The sequence below is a fragment of the Choloepus didactylus genome, chromosome X (genome assembly GCF_015220235.1).
Source record: "Choloepus didactylus isolate mChoDid1 chromosome X, mChoDid1.pri, whole genome shotgun sequence".
NCBI lineage: Eukaryota > Metazoa > Chordata > Mammalia > Pilosa > Megalonychidae > Choloepus > Choloepus didactylus.
In genome coordinates, this window is record NC_051334.1 from 22,021,207 (window position 1) to 22,042,325 (window position 21,119).

Consider the following 21,119-nt stretch of genomic DNA (forward strand, 5'->3'; position numbering starts at 1 on the left):
CTATTCAATTGGTACAACAATTCTGAAATGAAAAAATTTTAGTAGTGGAGAACAGACTAGTGATAGTCAGGGGTTAGGGACTAGGGATGCGGAATGAGTTGGGTGAAGTGCAAGGGAACTAGATGTGGTTATAAAAGGATAAAAGGTTACACAGATCATTGAGGCATAGGAAATGTTCTATATCTTTACTGTGGTAGAAGATACAAGCACCTACATATGTGACAAAATTGTAGAAGAAGAGGTTGTCACTGAAAATGGAGGAGAACAAAATATCATGATTCTTTCCCTTGCCAAAAGCAAATAATCAACTGGCAAAAACTGTCAGACACAACTTTTGAGAAACTGTGGAATCCAGTCAAAAACTTACAGCAGAGGCGGGGCAAGATGGCAACATAGGTAGGTGTAGAATTCCATTAATCTTCTAAAGCAACTAGTAAATAGCCAGGAACAACTAGCAAATAGTCTGGAACAACTGTTGGGGGTCATCAGTGGCCAGACAAACACCATACACCATTCTGGAATGGGTAGAACAACTGAGATCGCAGCATAGAACTGTAAGTAAAACTCCTCCAACTATGGAGCTTGGACCCCTCCCCCACTGGCACAGCAGGCTGAGATGAAACACTTCTCTGTGGGAAAAAGAAGCCGTCTATCAGGAACAAGGGAAGGTAGCTCAACCAAGCTACAACTGCAGTTTTAATTAACAAATTTGAACTACTGAATACAAGCTATGAGCACAGAGAAACACAGAGCGAGCAGGAAAGGAACCCTGAGGTCTCTCCTGGCAGAGAGGACATGGGACTGAGGGAAAAAATTAATAATAATAAATAAATAAATACAGAGGCTTCTGGAGATGGCTGAGCTACAAAAAAAAAAAACAAAAAACAAAAAACAAAAGGGGCACACAGAACCAGGTATGAACTCTGGTCTCCTGGCAAAACTGGGGGGCTGGGGACTAGCTCTGAAAAGGGGATTTCTCTTTTCTTTTTTTTTTTCTTTCATTCTAAGTAGCTCATTAGACAAAGCCTCAGGCATTTTCAGCTGTCAGCACTGACCCAGGCAAGGGTGGAGTTCAGAGAGTCAGAGAGACAACAGAAGAAATCAAGTAAAGGAGATAATCCCCTAAAGGATATATCTTCCCTAAGAAAAGGGAAGGTGGGGCCCAGTTCAAGTGGTTTCCCACCCTCAGAGAATTCAGACCCCAGAGCCTGGGGAAAAAAAAAAAGAAACAAATTAAGTTGGCTTCTGACACCCTCAGCCCCTGGCCCACACAGGGTCTGCTGAGAATTAAAAGCACTGCACCCCTTTACTCCAAGACACTTAATAATCAGATTATTAAATGTCAAAGACAGATAGAATTCTGAAAGCAGCAAGAGAAAAGTGATCCATCACATACAAGGGAAGCTTGATAAGACTATGTGCAGATTTCTCAGTAGAAACCATGGAGGTGAGTTAGGCAGTAGCATGATATCGTTAAGATACTGAAAGAGAAAAACTGCCAACCAAGATTTCTACAGCCAGCAAAACTGTCCTTCAAAAATGAGGGAGAGGAGAATCTAAGATGGCAGTTAGGTGAGACAGGGCAAAAAAACACCTCCGTGAAAAATACTAGATAAAAACCAGAAAGTGACCCAGAACACCACTTTCAGTGATGCACCAGCTGAACAAGGTCTGTTAAAACCACAGGGACTGTGCACTTGGTGAAACCAGGAGTCTGCATTCTGAAATGAGTGAGTAAGTCGGATGAAAGTCCCGCAGCCGCGCTGTGGTGTGGGGAAACTGGGGGTTGGCATTTGGAGATGGACTAGTTCTTTAAAAAAAAAAAAAAAAACCAGGAGCTGATGCAGTTATGACAGTGAGAACTGTGCAGTGAAGCACGACAGGGTAGGCTGTGCCAACCTCTCAGTGTCTGGCATGGAGGATAGACCACTGCTGATTCCCTCAAGACCAGGGGGGCAGAGGGGAGAGCCAAAAGGAGAAGGAAACCACATTGCTTGCAGTCAGCTCCCTGGAGGGCTGGAGACACTCCTGCCTGGGGCCGTACCCACAGCCCAGAGCCAAGCCAGGAAACCCAGTGTGACGGGGAGTATATCCCACAGCACTATGCACATGCCACAGTATCGGCTGTGGACAGTGGCCTTGGGTGCATACACAGCTAGTTGCCCCAGAGCTGGGAAGGCAGAGCTATGTGAAGGGGGGGAGGGTTGAGACTCCCCATTCACTCATCTTTGTATCAGGCTGGGAGCGCCCCTGCATGGCCTGGTAGCCCAGGGCTTCCCTTGAGGGATAGTGTGCATTTGTGACATAGCACAGCCTTCCCTCAGCAGAGGTCCTGGAAGATCACAGCTGAGAAGGGGGACCCGCTTGGAAAACCCAGGGATGCTACATCAATGCCGGGGACTTGTGGGTCAGCGGCAGAGAAAATCTGGGGCAAAACTGAAATGAAGGCTTAGACTCTTGCAACAGCCTTGAATCTTCGGGAACACCTGGGAGGTTTGATTATTAAAGCTGCCCTGCCTTCCTAACCACCCATACACCCCACATTCAGGGCAGACAGCACCAACAACACACCCAAACTGAGTTCACCAATTGAACCCCACAATAATCATTTCCCTGCCCACCACAAAGACAAAGTTGAGGAGAACTGACTTGAGGGGAATAGGTGACTCGCAGATGCCACCTGCTGGTTAGTTAGAGAAAGTCTATGCCACCAAGTTGTAGATCTGAAAAATTAGATTGGTATTTTTTATAACTTGAAAGAACCCTATCAAGCAAAGCAAATGCAAAGAGGCCAAAAACAACAGAAAATCTTAATGCATATGATAAAACCAGACAATATGGAGAACCCAATCCCAAACACCCAAATCAAAATATCAGAAGAGACACAGTACTTGGTGCAATTAATCAAAGGACTACAATCAAGGAACGAGAGCGTGGCACAGGATAAAAAGGACACAAAGAACATGACACAGGATAAAAAGGACATAAAGAAGACCCTAGAAGAGCATAAAGAAGACATTGCAAGAGTAAATAAAAAAATGGAAGATCTTATGGAAATAAAAGAAACTGTTGGCCAAATTAAAAAGACTCTGGATACTCATAACACAAGATTAGAGGAAGCTGAACAACGACTCAGTGTCCTAGAGGACCACAGAACAGAAAATGAAAGAACAAAAGAAAGAATGGAGAAAAAAATCAAAAACATTGAAATACATCTCAGGGATATGACAGACAAAATAAAATGTCCAAATTTAAGACTCACTGGTGTCCCAGAGGGGGAAGAGAAGGGTAAAGGTCTAGAAAGAGTATTCAAAGAAATTGTTGGGGAAAACTTCTCAAACGTTCTACACAACATAAATATACAAAGCATAAATGCCCAGCAAACTCCAAATAGAATAAATCCAAATAAACCCACTCCAACACATATTCTGATCAGACTCTCAAATACTGAAGAAAAGGAGCAAGTTCTGAAAGCAGCAAGAGAAAAGCAATTCACCACATACAAAGGAAACAACATAAGACTAAGTTGTGACAACTCAGCGGCCACCATGGAGGTGAAAGGCAGTGGCATGACATATTTAAAATTCTGAGAGAGAAAAATTTCCAACCAAGAATAATTTATCCAGCAAAACTCTCCTTCAAATTTGAGGGAGAGCTTAAATTTTTCGCAGACAAACAAATGCTGAGAGATTTTGCCAATAAAAGACCTGCCCTACTTCAGATACTAAAGGGAGCCCTACCGACAGAGACACAAAGAAAGTAGAGAGAGATATAGAGAATTTTAACAGACATATATAGAACCTTACATCCCAAATCACCAGGACACACATTTTTCTCTAGTGATCATAGATCTTTCTCCAGAATAGATCATGTGCTGGGACATAAAACAAGCCTCAATAAATTTAAAAAAATTGAATATATTCAAAGCACATTCTCTGACCACAATGGAATACAAACAGAAGTCAATAATTTTTGATTTGTAACTCCACTATTTACTTCCTACATGATATAAAATACACAAACTCTAATGACAAATCAGTGGTTTTGGACTCAATGTAAAATATGTAATTTTTAACAAGAACTACATAAAGGTGGGAGAATGGAGGCGTATAGAACGTAGTTTACATGTCCTATTGAAGTTAAGTTGGTATCAAAGAAAAACAAGATTGTTATGGATTTAAGAGGTTAATTTTAAGCCCCACAGTAAACACAAAGAAATTATCAGAGAATATGACCATAGAGATGAAAAGTGGAGCATGGGTTACGAGAAGTGGGGGAAGGGGCAATGGGGAGTTAAGAAATGAGTGTAGGGTTGGCGTTTGAAGTGAAGGGAAATTTCTAGTAATGGATGGTGGGAAGGTGATAGCATTACAACATTCTAAATGTGATTAATCCCACTAATGGAATGCTAGGGAGGGGTTGGAATGGGAAGATTTAGGCGGTATATATGTTTCCACAATTGGAAAAAAAAAAAAAGACAGTCTAAATAGATGACAATTGAATGCCAAGGATGATCCTGGATTGGATCTGAGGATGGAGGAGAGGAGACTCAAAGGGACACAGTTGGGACATAAGAAAAAAAAAGGAAATATAGAATGTAAGCTTTGTATCAATGTTGAATTTCTTGAACTTCTTAGCTGTGCTTAATGGGATTGCATAAAAGAATGTTCTTTTTCATGGGAATTGTATATGTGAATTATAGTGTTTGTTCAAGGATGTATGCAGCTTGCTCTCATATGTTCAGAAGACAGAGCAATAGATGATGGATGATATATAGGGATGGAGGGAGGGAGGGAAAGAGAAATGGCGGTGTGACAGCATGTCAAAGTTGGTGGATCAGGGTTTCGGGGGAGGAGGGTCAGGGTATGCTGGAGTTCTGTGTATGGGGTTTGTATTGTTTTTTGCAACTGTTCCTATAACTTTGAATTTATTTCAAAATAAAATTTAAAAAATGAGGGAGAGATTAAAATATTTTCATACAAACAGACACTAAGAGAGTTTGTGAACAAGATACTTACTCTACAACAAATACTAAAGGGAGCATTACAGGCAGATAGGAAAAGGGAGGAGAGAGAGGTTCAGAGAAGAATGTAGAAATGAAGACTATCAGTAAGGATAAAAACAGAGGAGAGAAAAAATTAAAAATAAGATAAGATATGACATATAAAATCCAAAAGACAAAATGATAGACAGTAGACAGTACATGGAGTGAAATTAGCCAGAAACAAAAGGACAAATACTGTATGGTCTCCCTAATATAAACTAACATTAATGAGCTAACCTTGAAAGTTAAAGTTGAGATCACAGGTTATCAGAAGACAGAAAGAGGGTAGAGATTAGGCATCTAATGCTGAAGGAGTACAAAATGTTCAACAGGATTGATTGTATAGATCCAGAAATAGATAGCACAATACTGTGTGATAGTAGCATAATAATGTAGGTACTCTGAACAAAGATGAGTTTGAGTACAGTTGAAAGAGGAAGGCTAGGGGCTTGTATGATATCAGAAGGAAAGATAGAGGATAGACTGGAACTGTATAACTTACTGAAGCCTAGAGTGGTCAATGATGGTGATTAAGTGTACAAATATAAGAATGTTTTTACATGAGGGAGAACAAATGTATGTCAACATTGCTAGGTGTTGAAAATTGGATGGAAGAGGGGAAAAATACAATCAATGCAAACTAAAGAGTCTATAGTTAACAGTAACATTGTAATATGCTTCCATTAATTGTCCCAAAGGCAATATATCAAAGCTAAATGTCTACAAGAGGGGGATATAAGGGACTGGCATGGGATTCTTAGTGGTGCTACTATTGTTGCACAAACTTTACATTCTATTTTTTTCCTTCTATCACTTTTTATTCTTTTTTTTTCCTATTCCTCTTTCATTGCGGAAGAAACGGAAATGTCCTTATACAGATTGTGGTGGTGAATGCATAACTATATGATTATACTGGGAATCACTGTTTACTTAGGATGGATTGTATGGTGTGTGAATAAAACTGTTTAAAAAATAAACAGGGTACAAGTGCTGAAGAGCATGTGGAAAGAGGGATGTACCTATTCATTTTTGGTAGGGAAGTAGAATGGTGCAGGCCATCTGGATGGCAGTGTGGTGGTTCCACAGGAAGCTAAGTATGGGGTTGCCATATGGTCCTGCAACCCTGTTATTGGTTGTACACTTGGAGGAACTGAAAGAGGGGACATAAGTAGACATTTGCACACTGGTGTTTGCGGCAGCAGTATTCACAATTTTCAATGGATGGAGCTTGCCTAAGGGTACATCGACTGATATACCAAATGGTGAATGAAGTTGTGAAGTATTGCAATTAGGTGAATGGAACTTGAGGACAGTAGGTTGAGTGAAATAAGACAGAAATGATAAGACAAACATTATAAAACCTCACTAATATGGACTAACAGTAATGTGCAAACTGAGAATTGAGTTTGGGAACATGGATTATCAGGGGAAGGCTTATTGTAAAGGTTCCTAGATTGTAAACTCTCACAGCAGTCTTATCTATTCATAAGTTTAACAGTTGTTTCTAAATTCTGAGATGCTGAGCTGTTTGTGTATGACTGGGTCAGTCCCTGGAGCTTCAGGTGTGGTATGGTGTGTGGTGCCTGGACTCAGAGCCAGAGTTTGGCAGTTGTGAGTGTCAGCATTGCCCCACACAACAACCATTAAAGAGGATGAAAAGGAGATCAGACTCTGATTGGAGATATGAATGAAATGGACTTGGTTGAGACTGGGGTAGATCAGACTAAAGGGTAGAAGATGATATTTTAACTGTTTTAAAACTTCAGTTTCTGTGTGGGACCAAAGGGAGAGATGTTTATTTGGTGCAAAATCAATATTTTCTGTAGCACACTATATAACTGAACTTGTGTGGTCAGTTTACCCAAACACCATAATTACATGGAACCTGGAATAGAGAGTGATATCTGGTTGGTTTGTATAGGTTAGTATGAAGCCCCAATACATCCCAGAGTAATCTGGGCAGAGAATAAAAAAGTATTTGCAAAGCCCCCTTGAGGGAATGGGGAAAAAATGTGGAAAAATTAAACTTCTCCAGCTGGGGAATTTCTGATATTCTCACAGGCATTGGGGACTACCGGTTTAGTAGGCCAAGCCCTTGATCTTGGGGCTTGCCCTCATGAAGTTTGTAACTGCAAAGGAGAAGCTAAGCCTACTTTTCATTTTGCCTGACAGTCACCCACAGAGAACCTCTTTTGTTGTTCAGATGTGGCCTATCTCTCTAAGCCAACTGGGCAGGTAAACTCTCTGCCCTCCCCACTACATGGGACATGACTGCCAGGGATGTAAATCTCCCTGGCAATGTGGGATATGACTCCCAAGGATGAGCCTGGACTCAGCTTTGTAGGACTGAGAAAGCCTTCTGGACCAAAAGCGAGAAGAGAAATGAAATAAAATAAAGTTTCAGTGGCTGAGAGATTTCAGATGGAGTCTAGAGGTCATGCTGGAGGTAACTCCTACACATTATATAGATATCCTTTTTTTAGTTTTTACTTTTTTAGAATAGCTAGAAGGAAATATCTGAAACTGCTGAACTGTCATCTAGTATCCTTGATTCTTGAAGACAATCATGTAACTATATAGCTTATATGGTGTGGCCATGTAATTGTAAAAACCTTATGGCTCACACTCCCTTTACCCAGTGTATGGACAAAAGAGTACAAAAATAGGGACAAAAATTAAATGAATGATATGGGGGATGGGATGCTTTGGGCAGTCTTTTTTACCTTTATTTTTCTTCTTATTTTAATCTTTCGAAGTAATGAAAATGTTCAAAAATTGGTTTTGATGGTGGGTGCACAACTATGTGATGGTGCTGTGAACAACTGTTGTACACTTTGGATGACTATATGGTACATGAATATATTTCAATCAAATTGCATTAAAAAAAAAAAACTTACAGCAACCAGGGGACGGATTGGTGAGGAAAGGAGCAGCTGCTTTGTGGAGTTTAAGATACCCCTGTAAAACACTGGTTGACCACTAAGCTAACATAACATAGATGCCAGAGGCTACACACTACACAGAATATAGACTTTACAAAAATAGTTTAGAAAAGATGCAAACAAGCAAACAAGAACAAACTACAACAGGCAGCAACAGCAAATCCTAGGAGCAAGGAGATGTGTATTCCAAACGTGCCACATTATAATATTCAAAATGTCAAGTTTCCAACAAAAATTATGAGAAATGCAAAGAAACAACAAAGTATGGCCCAATCACAGAACAGGATAAGAAGAAATTAATATACACTGCCCATGAGGAAGCTCAGGTATTGAACTTACTAAACAAAGACTTTAAATCAACTGTCATAAAAATGCTCAAATTGCTAAAGGAAAGCATGGATGAAGAACTAAAGGAAATCAGAAGAACAATGCCTTAACAAACAGAGAATATAAACAAAGAAACAGACATTTTTAAAAGGAACCAAAAAGAAAATCTGGACCTGAAAAGAACACTAATTGAATTGAAAAATTTAATAGCATGGTACAATAGCAGATTTGTAAAGGCAGAATAAAAAAATCAATGAACCTGAAGACAGGTCAGTTAAGATTATCCTGGTGAGGAACAGAAAGTAACAGAGTGAAAAAAAAGGAAGAGAGCCTAAAAGACCCGTGGGACACCATCAAGTACAATAATACACATAATGGAGTCCCTTTAGAGGAGAGAGAAAAAGGGCAGAAAGAATATTTAGAGAAATAATGGCCAAAAACTTGCCAGATTTGATGAAAGACATAGAACCTCCATATAGAATTGTGAATGTGATTAATCCCACTGAATTGTATGCTTGGGAATGGTTGAAAAGGGAATGTATATATGTCTCCACAACTGAGAAGAAGAGAGACTAAAAAGATAATAACAACTGAACGCAATATATGATCCTGGACTGGATCTAATAATGGAGGATAAAAAAGCCCAAAAGGATATTACTGAAACATATGGAAAATGGAATATAGACTACAAGCTTTATATCAAAGTGAAATTTCTTGAACTTGATAATTGTAACTAAGGTGGTTATATAAGTGAATAACCATATTCTTAGGAAAAATACATGGAAGCATTAAGTGTTCAAAGAGCACAATGTACATAAACATTGATATTTCAAATGTTTAGAAAAATAGATGAATATCTAGATAGACACAGACAGGTGGATAGATAGGTAGAAAGGTTGGAAAATAGATACATATGTGATAGACAGATACATACATACATACCTAGAATGATATGGCAAATGTGGCATAATGTTAAAAGATAGTAGATCTGGGTATCTGGGTGGAGTGTGTGGTGGAGTTCTCTGTGGGATTTGTATTACTTTTTGCAACTGTCCTGTAAATTTGAAATTATTCCAAAATAAAAATTGTATAACAAAACAATTAGGCTAAGTGGGTGCTGGACTGGACTGGCCATTTTGGGGGTTGTATGGTGAGGAGGGGACTCACACAAATGTTCTGAATCTCCTTCTTCCTTTCCTGCAATTAACATAAAAATTTCTTTGAATACAAGCTCATGCTTGAACTTGCATATCAGGATTGTGCTCATATGAGAAAATCCTCCCATCCAGGGTAGAATTCAGGGGCTGATTTATTTGTGACAGCCACAAGGAAAAACCTTGTCTTGAAGTCAGAAAACAGACCTTAAAGTGATCCGTCAACCATGATTCATATTCATAAGAATTAATCCTTCTTGAGCACCTACTAGGTGCCAGATCCTGAGTTAGACTATTTATATAGTTCAGTGCTCCTCAACAACCTTGACTAGAAAAGACAGGGGAGAATGAATGATACTTACTGGGGACTGGAGAACATAGCTTGAAATAAACCAACCTGAGAGGGAAAATCTGCTGAAGTCTTATATTTTATTATTAAAAAAAATCATAAAATTTGCACTCTCCTCCATGGGGGTAAAAAACCAGTAGTATTGCATACTTCCTTTTGTTGTTGTTACCCCTCTTTATTTCTATATAATTTAAAAGACAAGTGCATAGGGAAGCAAGATTCACCACAGCGATTTTCCCTCGCTAAGATCCTGATGAATAAAATAAAGCAAACATAATTCATCTCTGGAAAGATTATTTATACCCTGGCATCTGAAATGCTTTATATTTAGAAGAGCAGTAAAAATGGAAAAAGAGAAAGTAAACGATGATTAAAAAAACAGACCCAGAAAATTCCCTGGACTTCTCTGAACATTTTAACCAACTTGAATTGTTGGAAACACATGGACACTTTATTCCCACTGGTACCCAAAGTCTCTGGGTAGGCAATTCTGATGAAGACGAGGAGCAAGATGAAAAAACTGAAAAGGGGTATCAGTTACAAGAAAAGAAAATGGAAAAAGATCCAAGCAAATTGCTTCTTTGGGCTGCTGAAAGAAATCGGCTTACTACAGTGCGGAGAATACTTTCTGAGAAGGCCGCTCATGCGAACCCTAGAGATGAAGATGAGTACACCGCTCTTCACCAAGCAGCCTACAGCAGACACTTAGATATTGTCCATGAGCTCACAGCGCAAAGGGCTGATGTTCATGCAGTGACTGTGGACGGCTGGACACCCCTGCACAGTGCCTGCAAGCGGAATAATACCAGAGTGGCCTCCTTCTTACTTCAGCACGACACAGATACCAATGCCCAAACGAAAGGCCTCCTGACCCCCTACATCTTGCTGCTGGGAACAGAGACAGCAAAGATACCCTAGAACTCCTTCTGATGAACCGCTACATCAAGCCACGGCTGAGAAACAACTTGGAAGAAACTGCATTTGATACCGCCAGGAGGACAATTATCTATCACTACCTCTTTAACATTGCAGAAGGCTGCACAAATTCTTCCCCTCCATGTTAACAGTTCTAATAACTTTCATAAGTTTCTAAGAACCAGTGTCTCCTTTGTGTGGGATGTAAAATATCCCAGTGATACAACATTGACATCAGAAGTCTTACTACCAAAATTCAGTGATTCTCATTATGATGTCCTTCTAAGTTAATTGTCTGACCTTGATGTCAGATTCATTTGAAAGTTGTCTGGATATATCTTTAATGATTTCTACAGAGTTTGTGATTTTTATCAGAAATAATTTTAACTTACCTATACTTAAAAATATTACACAGGTTGTACACAAAACTAAAGATACTTTTGGTGCTGATCCAAGAGAATCATATTTTAAATATCCTACACCTTAGATCTTTGCTTAGTATTTAGTATATTGACATGTATTTTTATACTTGAGCTAAATCTTTATTAAATTTCCCTTTTATGAACTCCCCTTTTTTTCCAGATGAGGTAACTCAGAATTTAAAACTCTTAAATATACTGGTGCAGTTCATCTGCCTTTTCTATATTAACATAGCCAGATGCTTTCATTTTAAACCAGAAGGACTAACTTATTAGTGACTTTAATTACTTTATATGTTAGAAGAACATAAAAAAACCTAAATAGCTTTGTCTTTTAGAACATAGAGCATTTTCAGGAAAGCGTTTGCCCGTGAACGTATAACACTGCCTGCCCTACAGTAATTCACATGATCCTGTGGATAGTCCTACCTCACCCAGGTGAACCCACATGATCCTCACTCCACTGTTGAGTCAGTATGACCTTTAAGACATGCACACAGCTATACCTTGGTCTGGGAGATCATAGTGTGTCTGTTCTCTAGCTGATTTTACTTTCCTAATCCTGATTTGGGCACTGCTCATCGAGTACACAGGAAATGTTGATTTTCCAAGGCCCTCATTCTATACAAATGGTGCAAAGTCAAGGTGACAAGGGGAAAGGAATTCTAAGAATGAGGGGATGATTACTAGACTGAGACTAGAACCACAAAGTAGCTGAGACTTTTTTTAAAAGCCATAGTGTGGATAGTGACAAAAAAGCATTAATATAAATATCCAAGAAAAATAAAAAGACAAGTTTTGAAAAACAAAACAAAACAAAAAAAAGACAAGTGCATAAAACAATAAGTACAAATCAAAGTTAATGGGCACACAATGAATAAATATATAATTTGTGACAATAACAACATTAAAGTGGGAGGGACAAAGCTGTAAAGGACCAGAGCTTTGGTATACTATTGAAATAAAGTTGGTACTAATCTTGACTTGATTTTAATAAAATAAGGATTGTTAATTGTAATCCATGAGAAAAATATTTTTAAAAAACCCTAATAAGTATACAGAAAAATAAATGAGAAGGTAATTAAAATGGTATACTAGGAAAAATCAATTAATCACAAAAGAAGGCGATAGGGGAGGAATTTTGGAACAAAAAAAGGTGTAAGACCTAGAGAAAACAAATACGAAGAAGCAGAAGTAAGCCCTTCCTTAACAGTAATTACTTTACATGTAAATGGATTAAACTTTTAAAGTAAAAGGAAGATTTTTGCAGAACAGGTTTTTTTAAAACCATGATGCAACTATATACCATCTATAAGAGACTCATTTTAAATTTAAAGACACATTTAAGTTTAAAGTAAAAAGATATATTCCATGAAAATGGAAACCAAAAGAGATCTACAGTGGCTAGACTAATATCAGACAAAACAGACTGCGAGTCAAAAATTGTTTCAAGACACAAAGAAGGCCATAATATATTGATAAAAGGGAAAATACATCAAGAAAGTACAACAATTAAAAACATACACACACCTAACAACAGAGTCTCAAAATATATTAAGTAAAAACTGACAGAATTGAAGCGAGAAATAGACAGTTATACAATGAAAGTTGGAAACTTCAATACCACACTCTCAGTAATGCATAGAGAAGCAAGATAAATAAAGAGACAAAGAAATAGACAAATTGAACAATGCTATAAGCCAACTAGGCCTAAAAGAAACTTATAGAACACTCCACCCAACACCAGCAGAACACACCTTCTTCTCAAGTATACAGGAAATATTCTCCAGTATAGACCATATGTTAGGCCACAAAACAAGTCTCAATAAATCTAAAAAGACTGATACCATATGAAGTATCTTCTTGGATCACAAAGGGAAAAAAACTGGAAATCAACAACAGAAAGAAAATTGGAAAATTCACAAAGATATGGAAATTAAACACACTCATCTTAAACAAGCAATGGTCAAAGAAGAAATCACAAGAGAGATCAGAAAGTACTCTGAGATATATAAAAAAAATACAGCACACCACAACTTACGGGATTCAGCAAAAGCAGTGCTTATACCCGATAATGCTTACATTGAAAAAGAAATATCCCAAATCCATAACCTAACCTTACACCTTAAAGAAATAGAAAAAGAAGAGTAAGCTAAACCCAAAGCTAGCAGAATGAAAGAAATAATAAGGATTAGAGAAGAAATAAATGAAATAGAAAAACAATAGAGGTAATCAACAAAATCCAAGATTGGCTCCTTGAAATGATTAACAAAATTGACAGACCTTTATCTAGACAAACTATGAAAACAAAAGAGAAGATTCAAATTACCAAAATCAGAAATGAAATTCTGGATATTACTACAGACCTATAATAAGAAAGAGATTGAACCTGTAATCAAAACCTCCAAAGAGAGAAAATCCAGAATGAGATGACTTCACTGATGAAATCTACCACACATTTAAAGAATAATTAACACCAATCTTTCTCAAACTCTCCAAAAAAACAGAAGGGAACTCTTCTTAAATCATTCTATGTGGCCAGCATTACCATGACAACAAAGTCAGAAAAACAGACATGACAAATAAAGAAAACTACAGACTAATATCCTTATGAATATAGATGCAAAAATCCTCAGTGAAATACTAGCAAACCAAATCCAGCAGCACAGTAAGGGGATTATACGTCACGACAAAGTAGGATTCATCCCAAGAATTTAAGGGTATTTCAACATATGAAAATCAATGTAATATACCGCATTAACAGAATGAAGGAAAAAACTCACATAATTATCTCAACTGATGCAAATAAAAAAGCACTTGTCAAAATCCAGTACCCTTTCATGATTAAGACTCAGAAAATAGGAATAGAAGGTGAGTTTTTCAACATGATAAAGGGCATGTATAAAAAAAAAACACACACAGCTAACATTATGCTCAACGGTGAAAGAATGAAAGCTTTTCCCCTAAAATCAGGGATAAGACAATGAAGTCCATTCTCTTTTACTACTATTCAACATTGTAGTATAAGTTATAGCCAGAGCAATTGGGTAAGAAAAAGAAATAAAAGGCATCCAAATTGGAAAGGAAGAAGTAAAATTATCTCTACTTGCAAATGACAAGATCCTACAAATAGGAAATCCTACAGAAATCAGAAAAATTCTCAGACCTAATAAACTAATTCAGCTAAGTTACAGCATACAAGGTCAGCATGCAAACACTTGTGTTTCTATATACCAGCAAAGAATAATCTGAAAATGAAATTAACAATTCCTTTTACAATAGCATCAAAAAGAAAATATACTTAGGAGTAAATTTAACCAAGGAGGTGCAATTTTTTTTAATAACTATAAGACACTGCTGAAAGAAATTAAAGGAGATCTGAATAAATGAAAAACATCACATGCTCATGGATTAGAAGACATAATATTGTTAAGATGGCAATACTACCAAAAGAACAGTACAGAATCAATGAAATCCTTATCAAAATCCCAATGACCTGTCTTTGCAGAAACTGAAAAGGTAATCCAAAAATTCATATAGAACTGTAAGGGACCCAAATAGTCAAAGCAACCTTGAAAAAGAAACATAAAGTTCGAGGAATCACTCTGCCCAATCTAAAAACTTACTACAAAGCTACTGTAATCAAAAGGGTATGGTGCTAGAATAAGAAAAAACATAAAGACCAATGGAATAAAATTGAAAGTTCAGAAATAAACCCATATATCTATGGTCCATTGATTTTTGACAAGGTTGCAAGGCCATTCAAAGAGAAAAGAATAGTCTCTCCTACAAAATTGATATCCACATGCAAAAGAATGAGCTTGGACCCCTACATCACACGATATGCAAAAATTAACTTAAAATGAATCAAAGACCCAAATGTCAAAGCTAAAACTATAAAAATCTTAAAAGAAGACATAGGGGTAAAACTTCAAGAACTTGGGTTGGCAATGGAAAATTTTAGTTATGACACCAAATGCACAAGAAAACAAAGAAAAATAGATAAAATGAACTTCACAAAATTAAAAAGTTTTGTGAATCAAAGGACACTATCAAAAATTGAAAAGACAACTTACAGAATGGGAGAAAATGTTTGAAAATCATATATCTAATAAGCGTCTAGTATCCAGAACATATAAATAATGCCACAAATCAACAACAACAACAACAAAAAAGACAAACAACCAAATTTAAAAGTGGGCACAGGCAAGGTCTATATTTCCTAAACAATTTAACTCATACAGTTTCTTCAAATACCGTAATTACATGGACCTTTTAACAGGAAGTGAGACCTGGTAGGTTTGCATAGGTTAGTGTGAAATAGAGATATATCCCAAAGTAATCTGGACAGAGACTAAAAATATATATGCAGCCCTCCCCACCCTGAGAAGCTGGGAGAAAATGCAGAGTTGTTAGGTTTCCTCACCTGGATTATTGCTGATGTTTTCATAAACATTGAGGACTGGTGGTTTGATGTGCCAAGCCCTCTATCATGAAACTTGCCCTTATGAAGCTCATTACTGCCAAGGAGAGGCTAAACCTGCTTATAATGGTGCCTAGGAGTCTCCCCATGAGTACCTCTTTGTTGCTCAGATGTGGCCCTCTCTCTCTCTCTCAGCCAACTCTGCAGGTGAACTCACCACCCTCCCCCCTACATGGGATCTGACACCCAGGGATGTAAATCTCCCTGGCAAAGTGGGATATGATTCCCTGGGATGAATCTGGACCCAACATTGTGGGACTGAGAGTATCTTCTTGACCAAAACAAGAATGCGAAATGAAACGAAATAGTTTCAATGGCTAAGAGATTCCAAATGGAGCCAAGAGATCACTCTGGTAGGCATTCTTATGCACCATATAGATAACCCTTTTTAGGTCTTAATGCATTGGAATACCTAGAAGTAAATACCTGAAACTATCAAACTGCAACCCAGTAGCCTTAACTCTTGAAGACAATTGTATAGCAATTGCAGCTTACAAGAGGTGACAGTGTGATTGTGAAAGCCTTGTGGATCACACTCCCTTTATCTAGTGTATGGATGGATGAGTAGAAAAATGGGGACAAAAAACTAAATGAAAAATAGGGCAGAGGGAGTGATTAGGATGTTCTTTTTTACTTTTTTTTAATTCTTATTTTCACTTTTTCTGGTACAAGGAAAATGTTAAAAAAATATTGGGATGATGAATGTACAACTATATGATGGTACTGTGAACAACTGACTTTGGATGACTGTATGGTATGTGAATATATCTCAATAAAATTGAATTTTAAAAAGTGGGCACAGGGCTGGAGGGGGAGAGGGGGCATCCACTTCCTCCTGCTCGCTGGCTCCCTGGCCTGGGATGATCCTGGTACCCTTGCACCAGTCCTCTGTACCGCCACCCTCCCTGTCCTCTACCTCCCCACTCCCATTATGCCCCCAGTGCCCACCCTCACCTGGTGCCGCCAGTCTGTGTGGCCCTCTGGACCCCCACCCCTCCTCTGAGCCAGGCTGGTTCCGGAAATGCCCTTACAGCAGCAGGCAAAGCGAAGCCTGGAGTTGGGAGAAAGTGGTCATCAGTACTTCTCAGATGGTTTGTTTTATTGTATTTTATTGTATGTCATTAGTAGGCTTTTTTTTTTATCAATCCCTACTGTTAAAACTTTAAAATATTTCCAATTTTTGTATTAATAAACCACATTTCATATACATCCTTTTGTATCTCTGCTTTCTCGTCTAATCATTGTCTTAGGAAAAACATCTTAGAAGTGTAATCTTTACATGATTTTTTTTTGCATTTTCCAAAAATTAAGGTTTATTTCTGTAATCCTCTCCCCTACCTTTTTTTTTAATTCAATTTTATTGAGATTATTCACCTCAGATGGTTTTAGAACCCCCAAGGGCAAAGGAAGAACTGCACTATGAAGTCCAGATAGTCCCAAATCTCCAAAATCTCCCTCAGAAAAAGACATGTTATGATATGTCACTGGATCTGCTCACCAAAAAGTTCATACAGCTACTGAATCAATCCCCCGATGAGTTCTTGTTTTTGAACAAGGCAGCTGAGGCGCTAAAAGTGCAAAAGAGGAGAATTTATATCACCAATGGACTAGAAGGCATTTACCTCATTAAGAAGAAATCTAAAAACAACGTCCACTGGATGGCTACAGTATGTCTGAGGATGAGAGCATGCTGGCCCAGTGTCAAGGTCTATCAAAAGAAGTGACCAAGCTCTGTTAAGAAAAGAAGAAATTAGATAAACTGACCCAAAGCTGCTCCCTAGACCTCAAACTGTTAATCAAGGATTCAGAGAATCAAACGTTACCTTATGTTACAAATCAAGATATTCAAAAAATTAGTGGCCTTAAAGACCAAACTGTTATAGGTATGAAAGTCCCTCCAGAAACAAGACTTGAAATGTCTGACCCAATAGAGAGCCTGCAAATACGTTTGTCAAGTATCCAAGGACCCAATGAGATTTATTGTATACAGAAGAGACCAAAACACACAGTCCAATGAAAACAAACAACCAAGACCACAATGGGAATATCCTTAAGCCCACTTCCAAAGACTTGGCTTCAACCAACTCAGGACACAGTGATTGTTCAATTACTATGGCAAACCTTTCACCTTTGGCCTCTGCAGCCAAACTTTTACAGCAGACTGAGGACCAAATTCCTTCCAACCTAGAAGGACCTTTTGTGAACTTACTGCTTCTCCTGCTCCAAAAATATCTGCTAAGCCTTGAGGAGGAAGAAGGCATTAGTGATCTCTTTGATGTTTATGATCTGGAAAAGCTCCCAGTGGTGGAATGTTTTTTGTAGTTGATTATGCTTTGTGTGAACTAGGCTTTGTGTAAATTCTCCTTATAAACCAGTATTTTTTTTATCATGGAACCAGAACATCTGTCATGCAGTGGTGTCTCTTCCTACCTTCTTCCTCCAAGATATTATCATGAAGTAAACTACAAACTTCAGAACAAAGCTGACGTTTTAATGAATTAAAAACTAAAATTGTCTAAATGCACAGTTGCAGGTTCCCTCAGGAAAGCCCTGCTTTGCTCCAGGCTCCAAAATCTCATGGATGGGTCAGCAAGTGAGAAAATGTACAATCAAGTGTCTCTAACATGTACTTCCCCTGCCTCCTAGATTGGCTTGCTGTGCCTGACGGATGGGCTGTAGCATGGGGTCTGGCCACGTGGCCCACTAGAAAACAGCAATCTTCCTTAAAAGCATTTCAAGCCGTGCTTTCTATGGTACCTGCTACTATGGAATGGAACTGCAGGAAATGTAAACTTGAAGTCATGCAAAAGTATGAAAATGAGGGGACAGAATGCCAGGACATCTCCCAACTTGCTCTTCAGGAATGGCGTCAGCTGCAAATCTTAGCAGTTAGGTCTAAGAGTGTCTTTCCCATCAGCAGGTGGTGAAGGCCATCTCCCACTAGGGGTGTGACATAGTACCTCAAATCAATTCCTTGGATGCTAAGGACTACAGGAATGAGGGAGGGGTTGACATTTTAAAAAAACCATCAAAACAAACAGTTAAATTGAAATGCTATATGCCTGACACAATGGTAGGCATAGAAAAGGTACTCAATGGAAACGTGTTTAATTGAATTGAAAACATCCCTTAGAAAAAAGAAGAAAGCTCCACCCAGTTTGTTCTTGCTAGATTTCCATAATATGAAAAGTGGTGGTGGGGTGGTCAAAATAAATGACACCCTCACTTTAAACTATTTGTGTAGGTATGTGTGGGTGCATGTTTGGGAAGAAAAACAAAGGTGCAGATTATCCTCCTTTTTCTTCAGCCTCCATCTCTACCCTCCTCCCCTGACACACACTGGACTTGGTATAAAATATTGGTGTGGTCTGAGATGAAGCATTGCAGTGGGGGAGGGCAGAGGAGCTTTGTGTTAAATGCCTACTGGAAGTGCACTGTGAAGTTTTTTCCTATGTGAGAAACCATTTATGCCATGCTTTTTCCCATTTCCCACATGTATCTCAACTGGTTAGCTGCCTCAGCTTTGCGTAATTCTCTTTGCCAGATACACAAAACTGATTTTTTCCCAAAGTCTAAAGGATGAGCTCACCTGACAAGGTTGTTGTGTGTTCTGTTTAATTTCTTGTTAAACCTTTTGGTAAACGCAATGCCATATTTATTGTTTTGAAAATGAAAGGAAAACTAATAAGTCTTAAAAGTTCCTTCGTGTAATCAATTTTTTTCAGTTAATGGGCTTAACTGATGTACATTAATTAGATGTCCCATTCTGTATTCTGTTTGCATTTGTCATTTTATTTTTGACATAGTATCTGGCACACCAAGTGAGTAGTACTGTAGTATTTGTGTTACTTTAAGTACTAACTATGCAAGTTTCCTGGTACCACTGAGTTGCTGCTATTAAAGCTTACACATGAAAAATCTAAAAGTTACAAGCATGTGAATTATGACTGCATGAGCCTTCAAAAGTAAAATGTACAGAGGGCACACATGAGCTGTCAGTGTTAAGTGTGTGCTTATATGCACAGATTTGTGCATAGTGATGGTTTTATTTAAGTAGATATGTAGTCTACTCATATTTTCATTATCTAGCAACTTTGTACAAAGACAGCAATTAATTTGTAAATACTCCCAGAATATTTTCTAGCCAGTTTGTAATGTTTTTAAGAGTGTATTTCTGTTTTTGCTTTTCTGTTGTAGTTCTTGTTTTCACTTCTGTTGTAAGTATAGATCTGTAAATAAAACTGCAGTATTAAAAGCTTTAGCTTTTAGGAAAAAAAGTAAGAACTAAGTGTGGGCATGACAACTTGTGTATATGAGAGGAGGAATTTGAAGGAGGATGCCTTGGAGTTAAGTCAGGTGGCAAATGTCAGGTTGTAGGCATTTCTTTTCCTACAGCATACATGATTTTGTAAAAACGAAGTATTTCTCCCAAAATTGGGAGTAGGCAAACTACTAATCAGCTTAGCTTTGTGTCGTAAGCTAGTTTAAAAAAGAAAATATGTAATATATTTTTTAAAAACTTTTACGATGGATTTTGTAAATAAATTTGTTACAGGATGACATGTTCTGTACCTGTGTGATTTTACTACTTCAAATGGGTGTAATTTGGATAAATTTTATATGGTAAAGGATCAAAAAAATGATTTTTTAAGAGTTTAAAAAAAGAAAAACCGTGAGCACAGGATTTGAAAAGACATTTTCCTAAAGAAGATATACAAGTGGCCAAAAAGTACACAAGAAGATGCTCAAAGTCATTAGTCATTAGAGAAAGGAAATCAAAACCACAATGATGTAGCACTTCACAGACACTAGGATGGCTGTTTTAGTTTCCTCATTGCTAAAGCAAATACCATGCAATGGGTTGGCTTAAACAACAGGAATTTATTTGCTCATGTTTTTGAGGCTAGGTGAAGTCCAAAATCAAGGCGTCATCAAGGCAATGCTTTCTCCCAAAAGACTGTAGTATTTTGGGGCTGGCTGCCAGTGGATCCTTGGTCCTTGTATTTTCTGTCACATGGAAATGCACATGGTGGCCTCTCCCGGCTTCTTGGTTCTGTTGAGTTTTGGCTTCTGGGGCTGCTCCCCCTGTGGCTTTTTTTTTTTTTTTTTCTGTCTGGCTTTCACTCTGCTTATAAAGGAATTCAGCAATCCAGATTAAAGCCCATCCTGATTCATTTGAGCTACACCTTAACTGAAGTAGTCCTGAAGAGATCTTATTTACAAAAGGTCCATACTCACAGGAATGCATTAAATTTAAAAAAAGTTTCTCTGGGGTACATAGCTCTAAGCCACTACAATGACTATAATTAAAAAATGGAAAATAATATATGTTGGCAAGGATATGAAGAAATGGAACCATCTCAGGAAGACAACTTCTAAGTCATTTGCTTCTTCCAATCCTACCCTCCTCTGAAGTGTATATTTTTCATCAGGTTATCCTAAGGTAAACCTTGAAGCACCATCTCAGTACCTGTATGATATCCTGC

At 38.0% G+C, this 21,119-nt stretch overlaps 2 pseudogenes; both read left to right on the forward strand.

Moving 5' to 3' along the window:
* The first annotated feature begins 10,160 nt into the window (after positions 1 to 10,160).
* Positions 10,161 to 10,880, forward strand: LOC119523368 (annotated as a pseudogene).
* A 5,774-nt stretch (positions 10,881 to 16,654) lies between these two features.
* LOC119523369 lies at positions 16,655 to 17,955 on the forward strand (annotated as a pseudogene).
* The last annotated feature ends 3,164 nt before the right edge of the window (positions 17,956 to 21,119 follow it).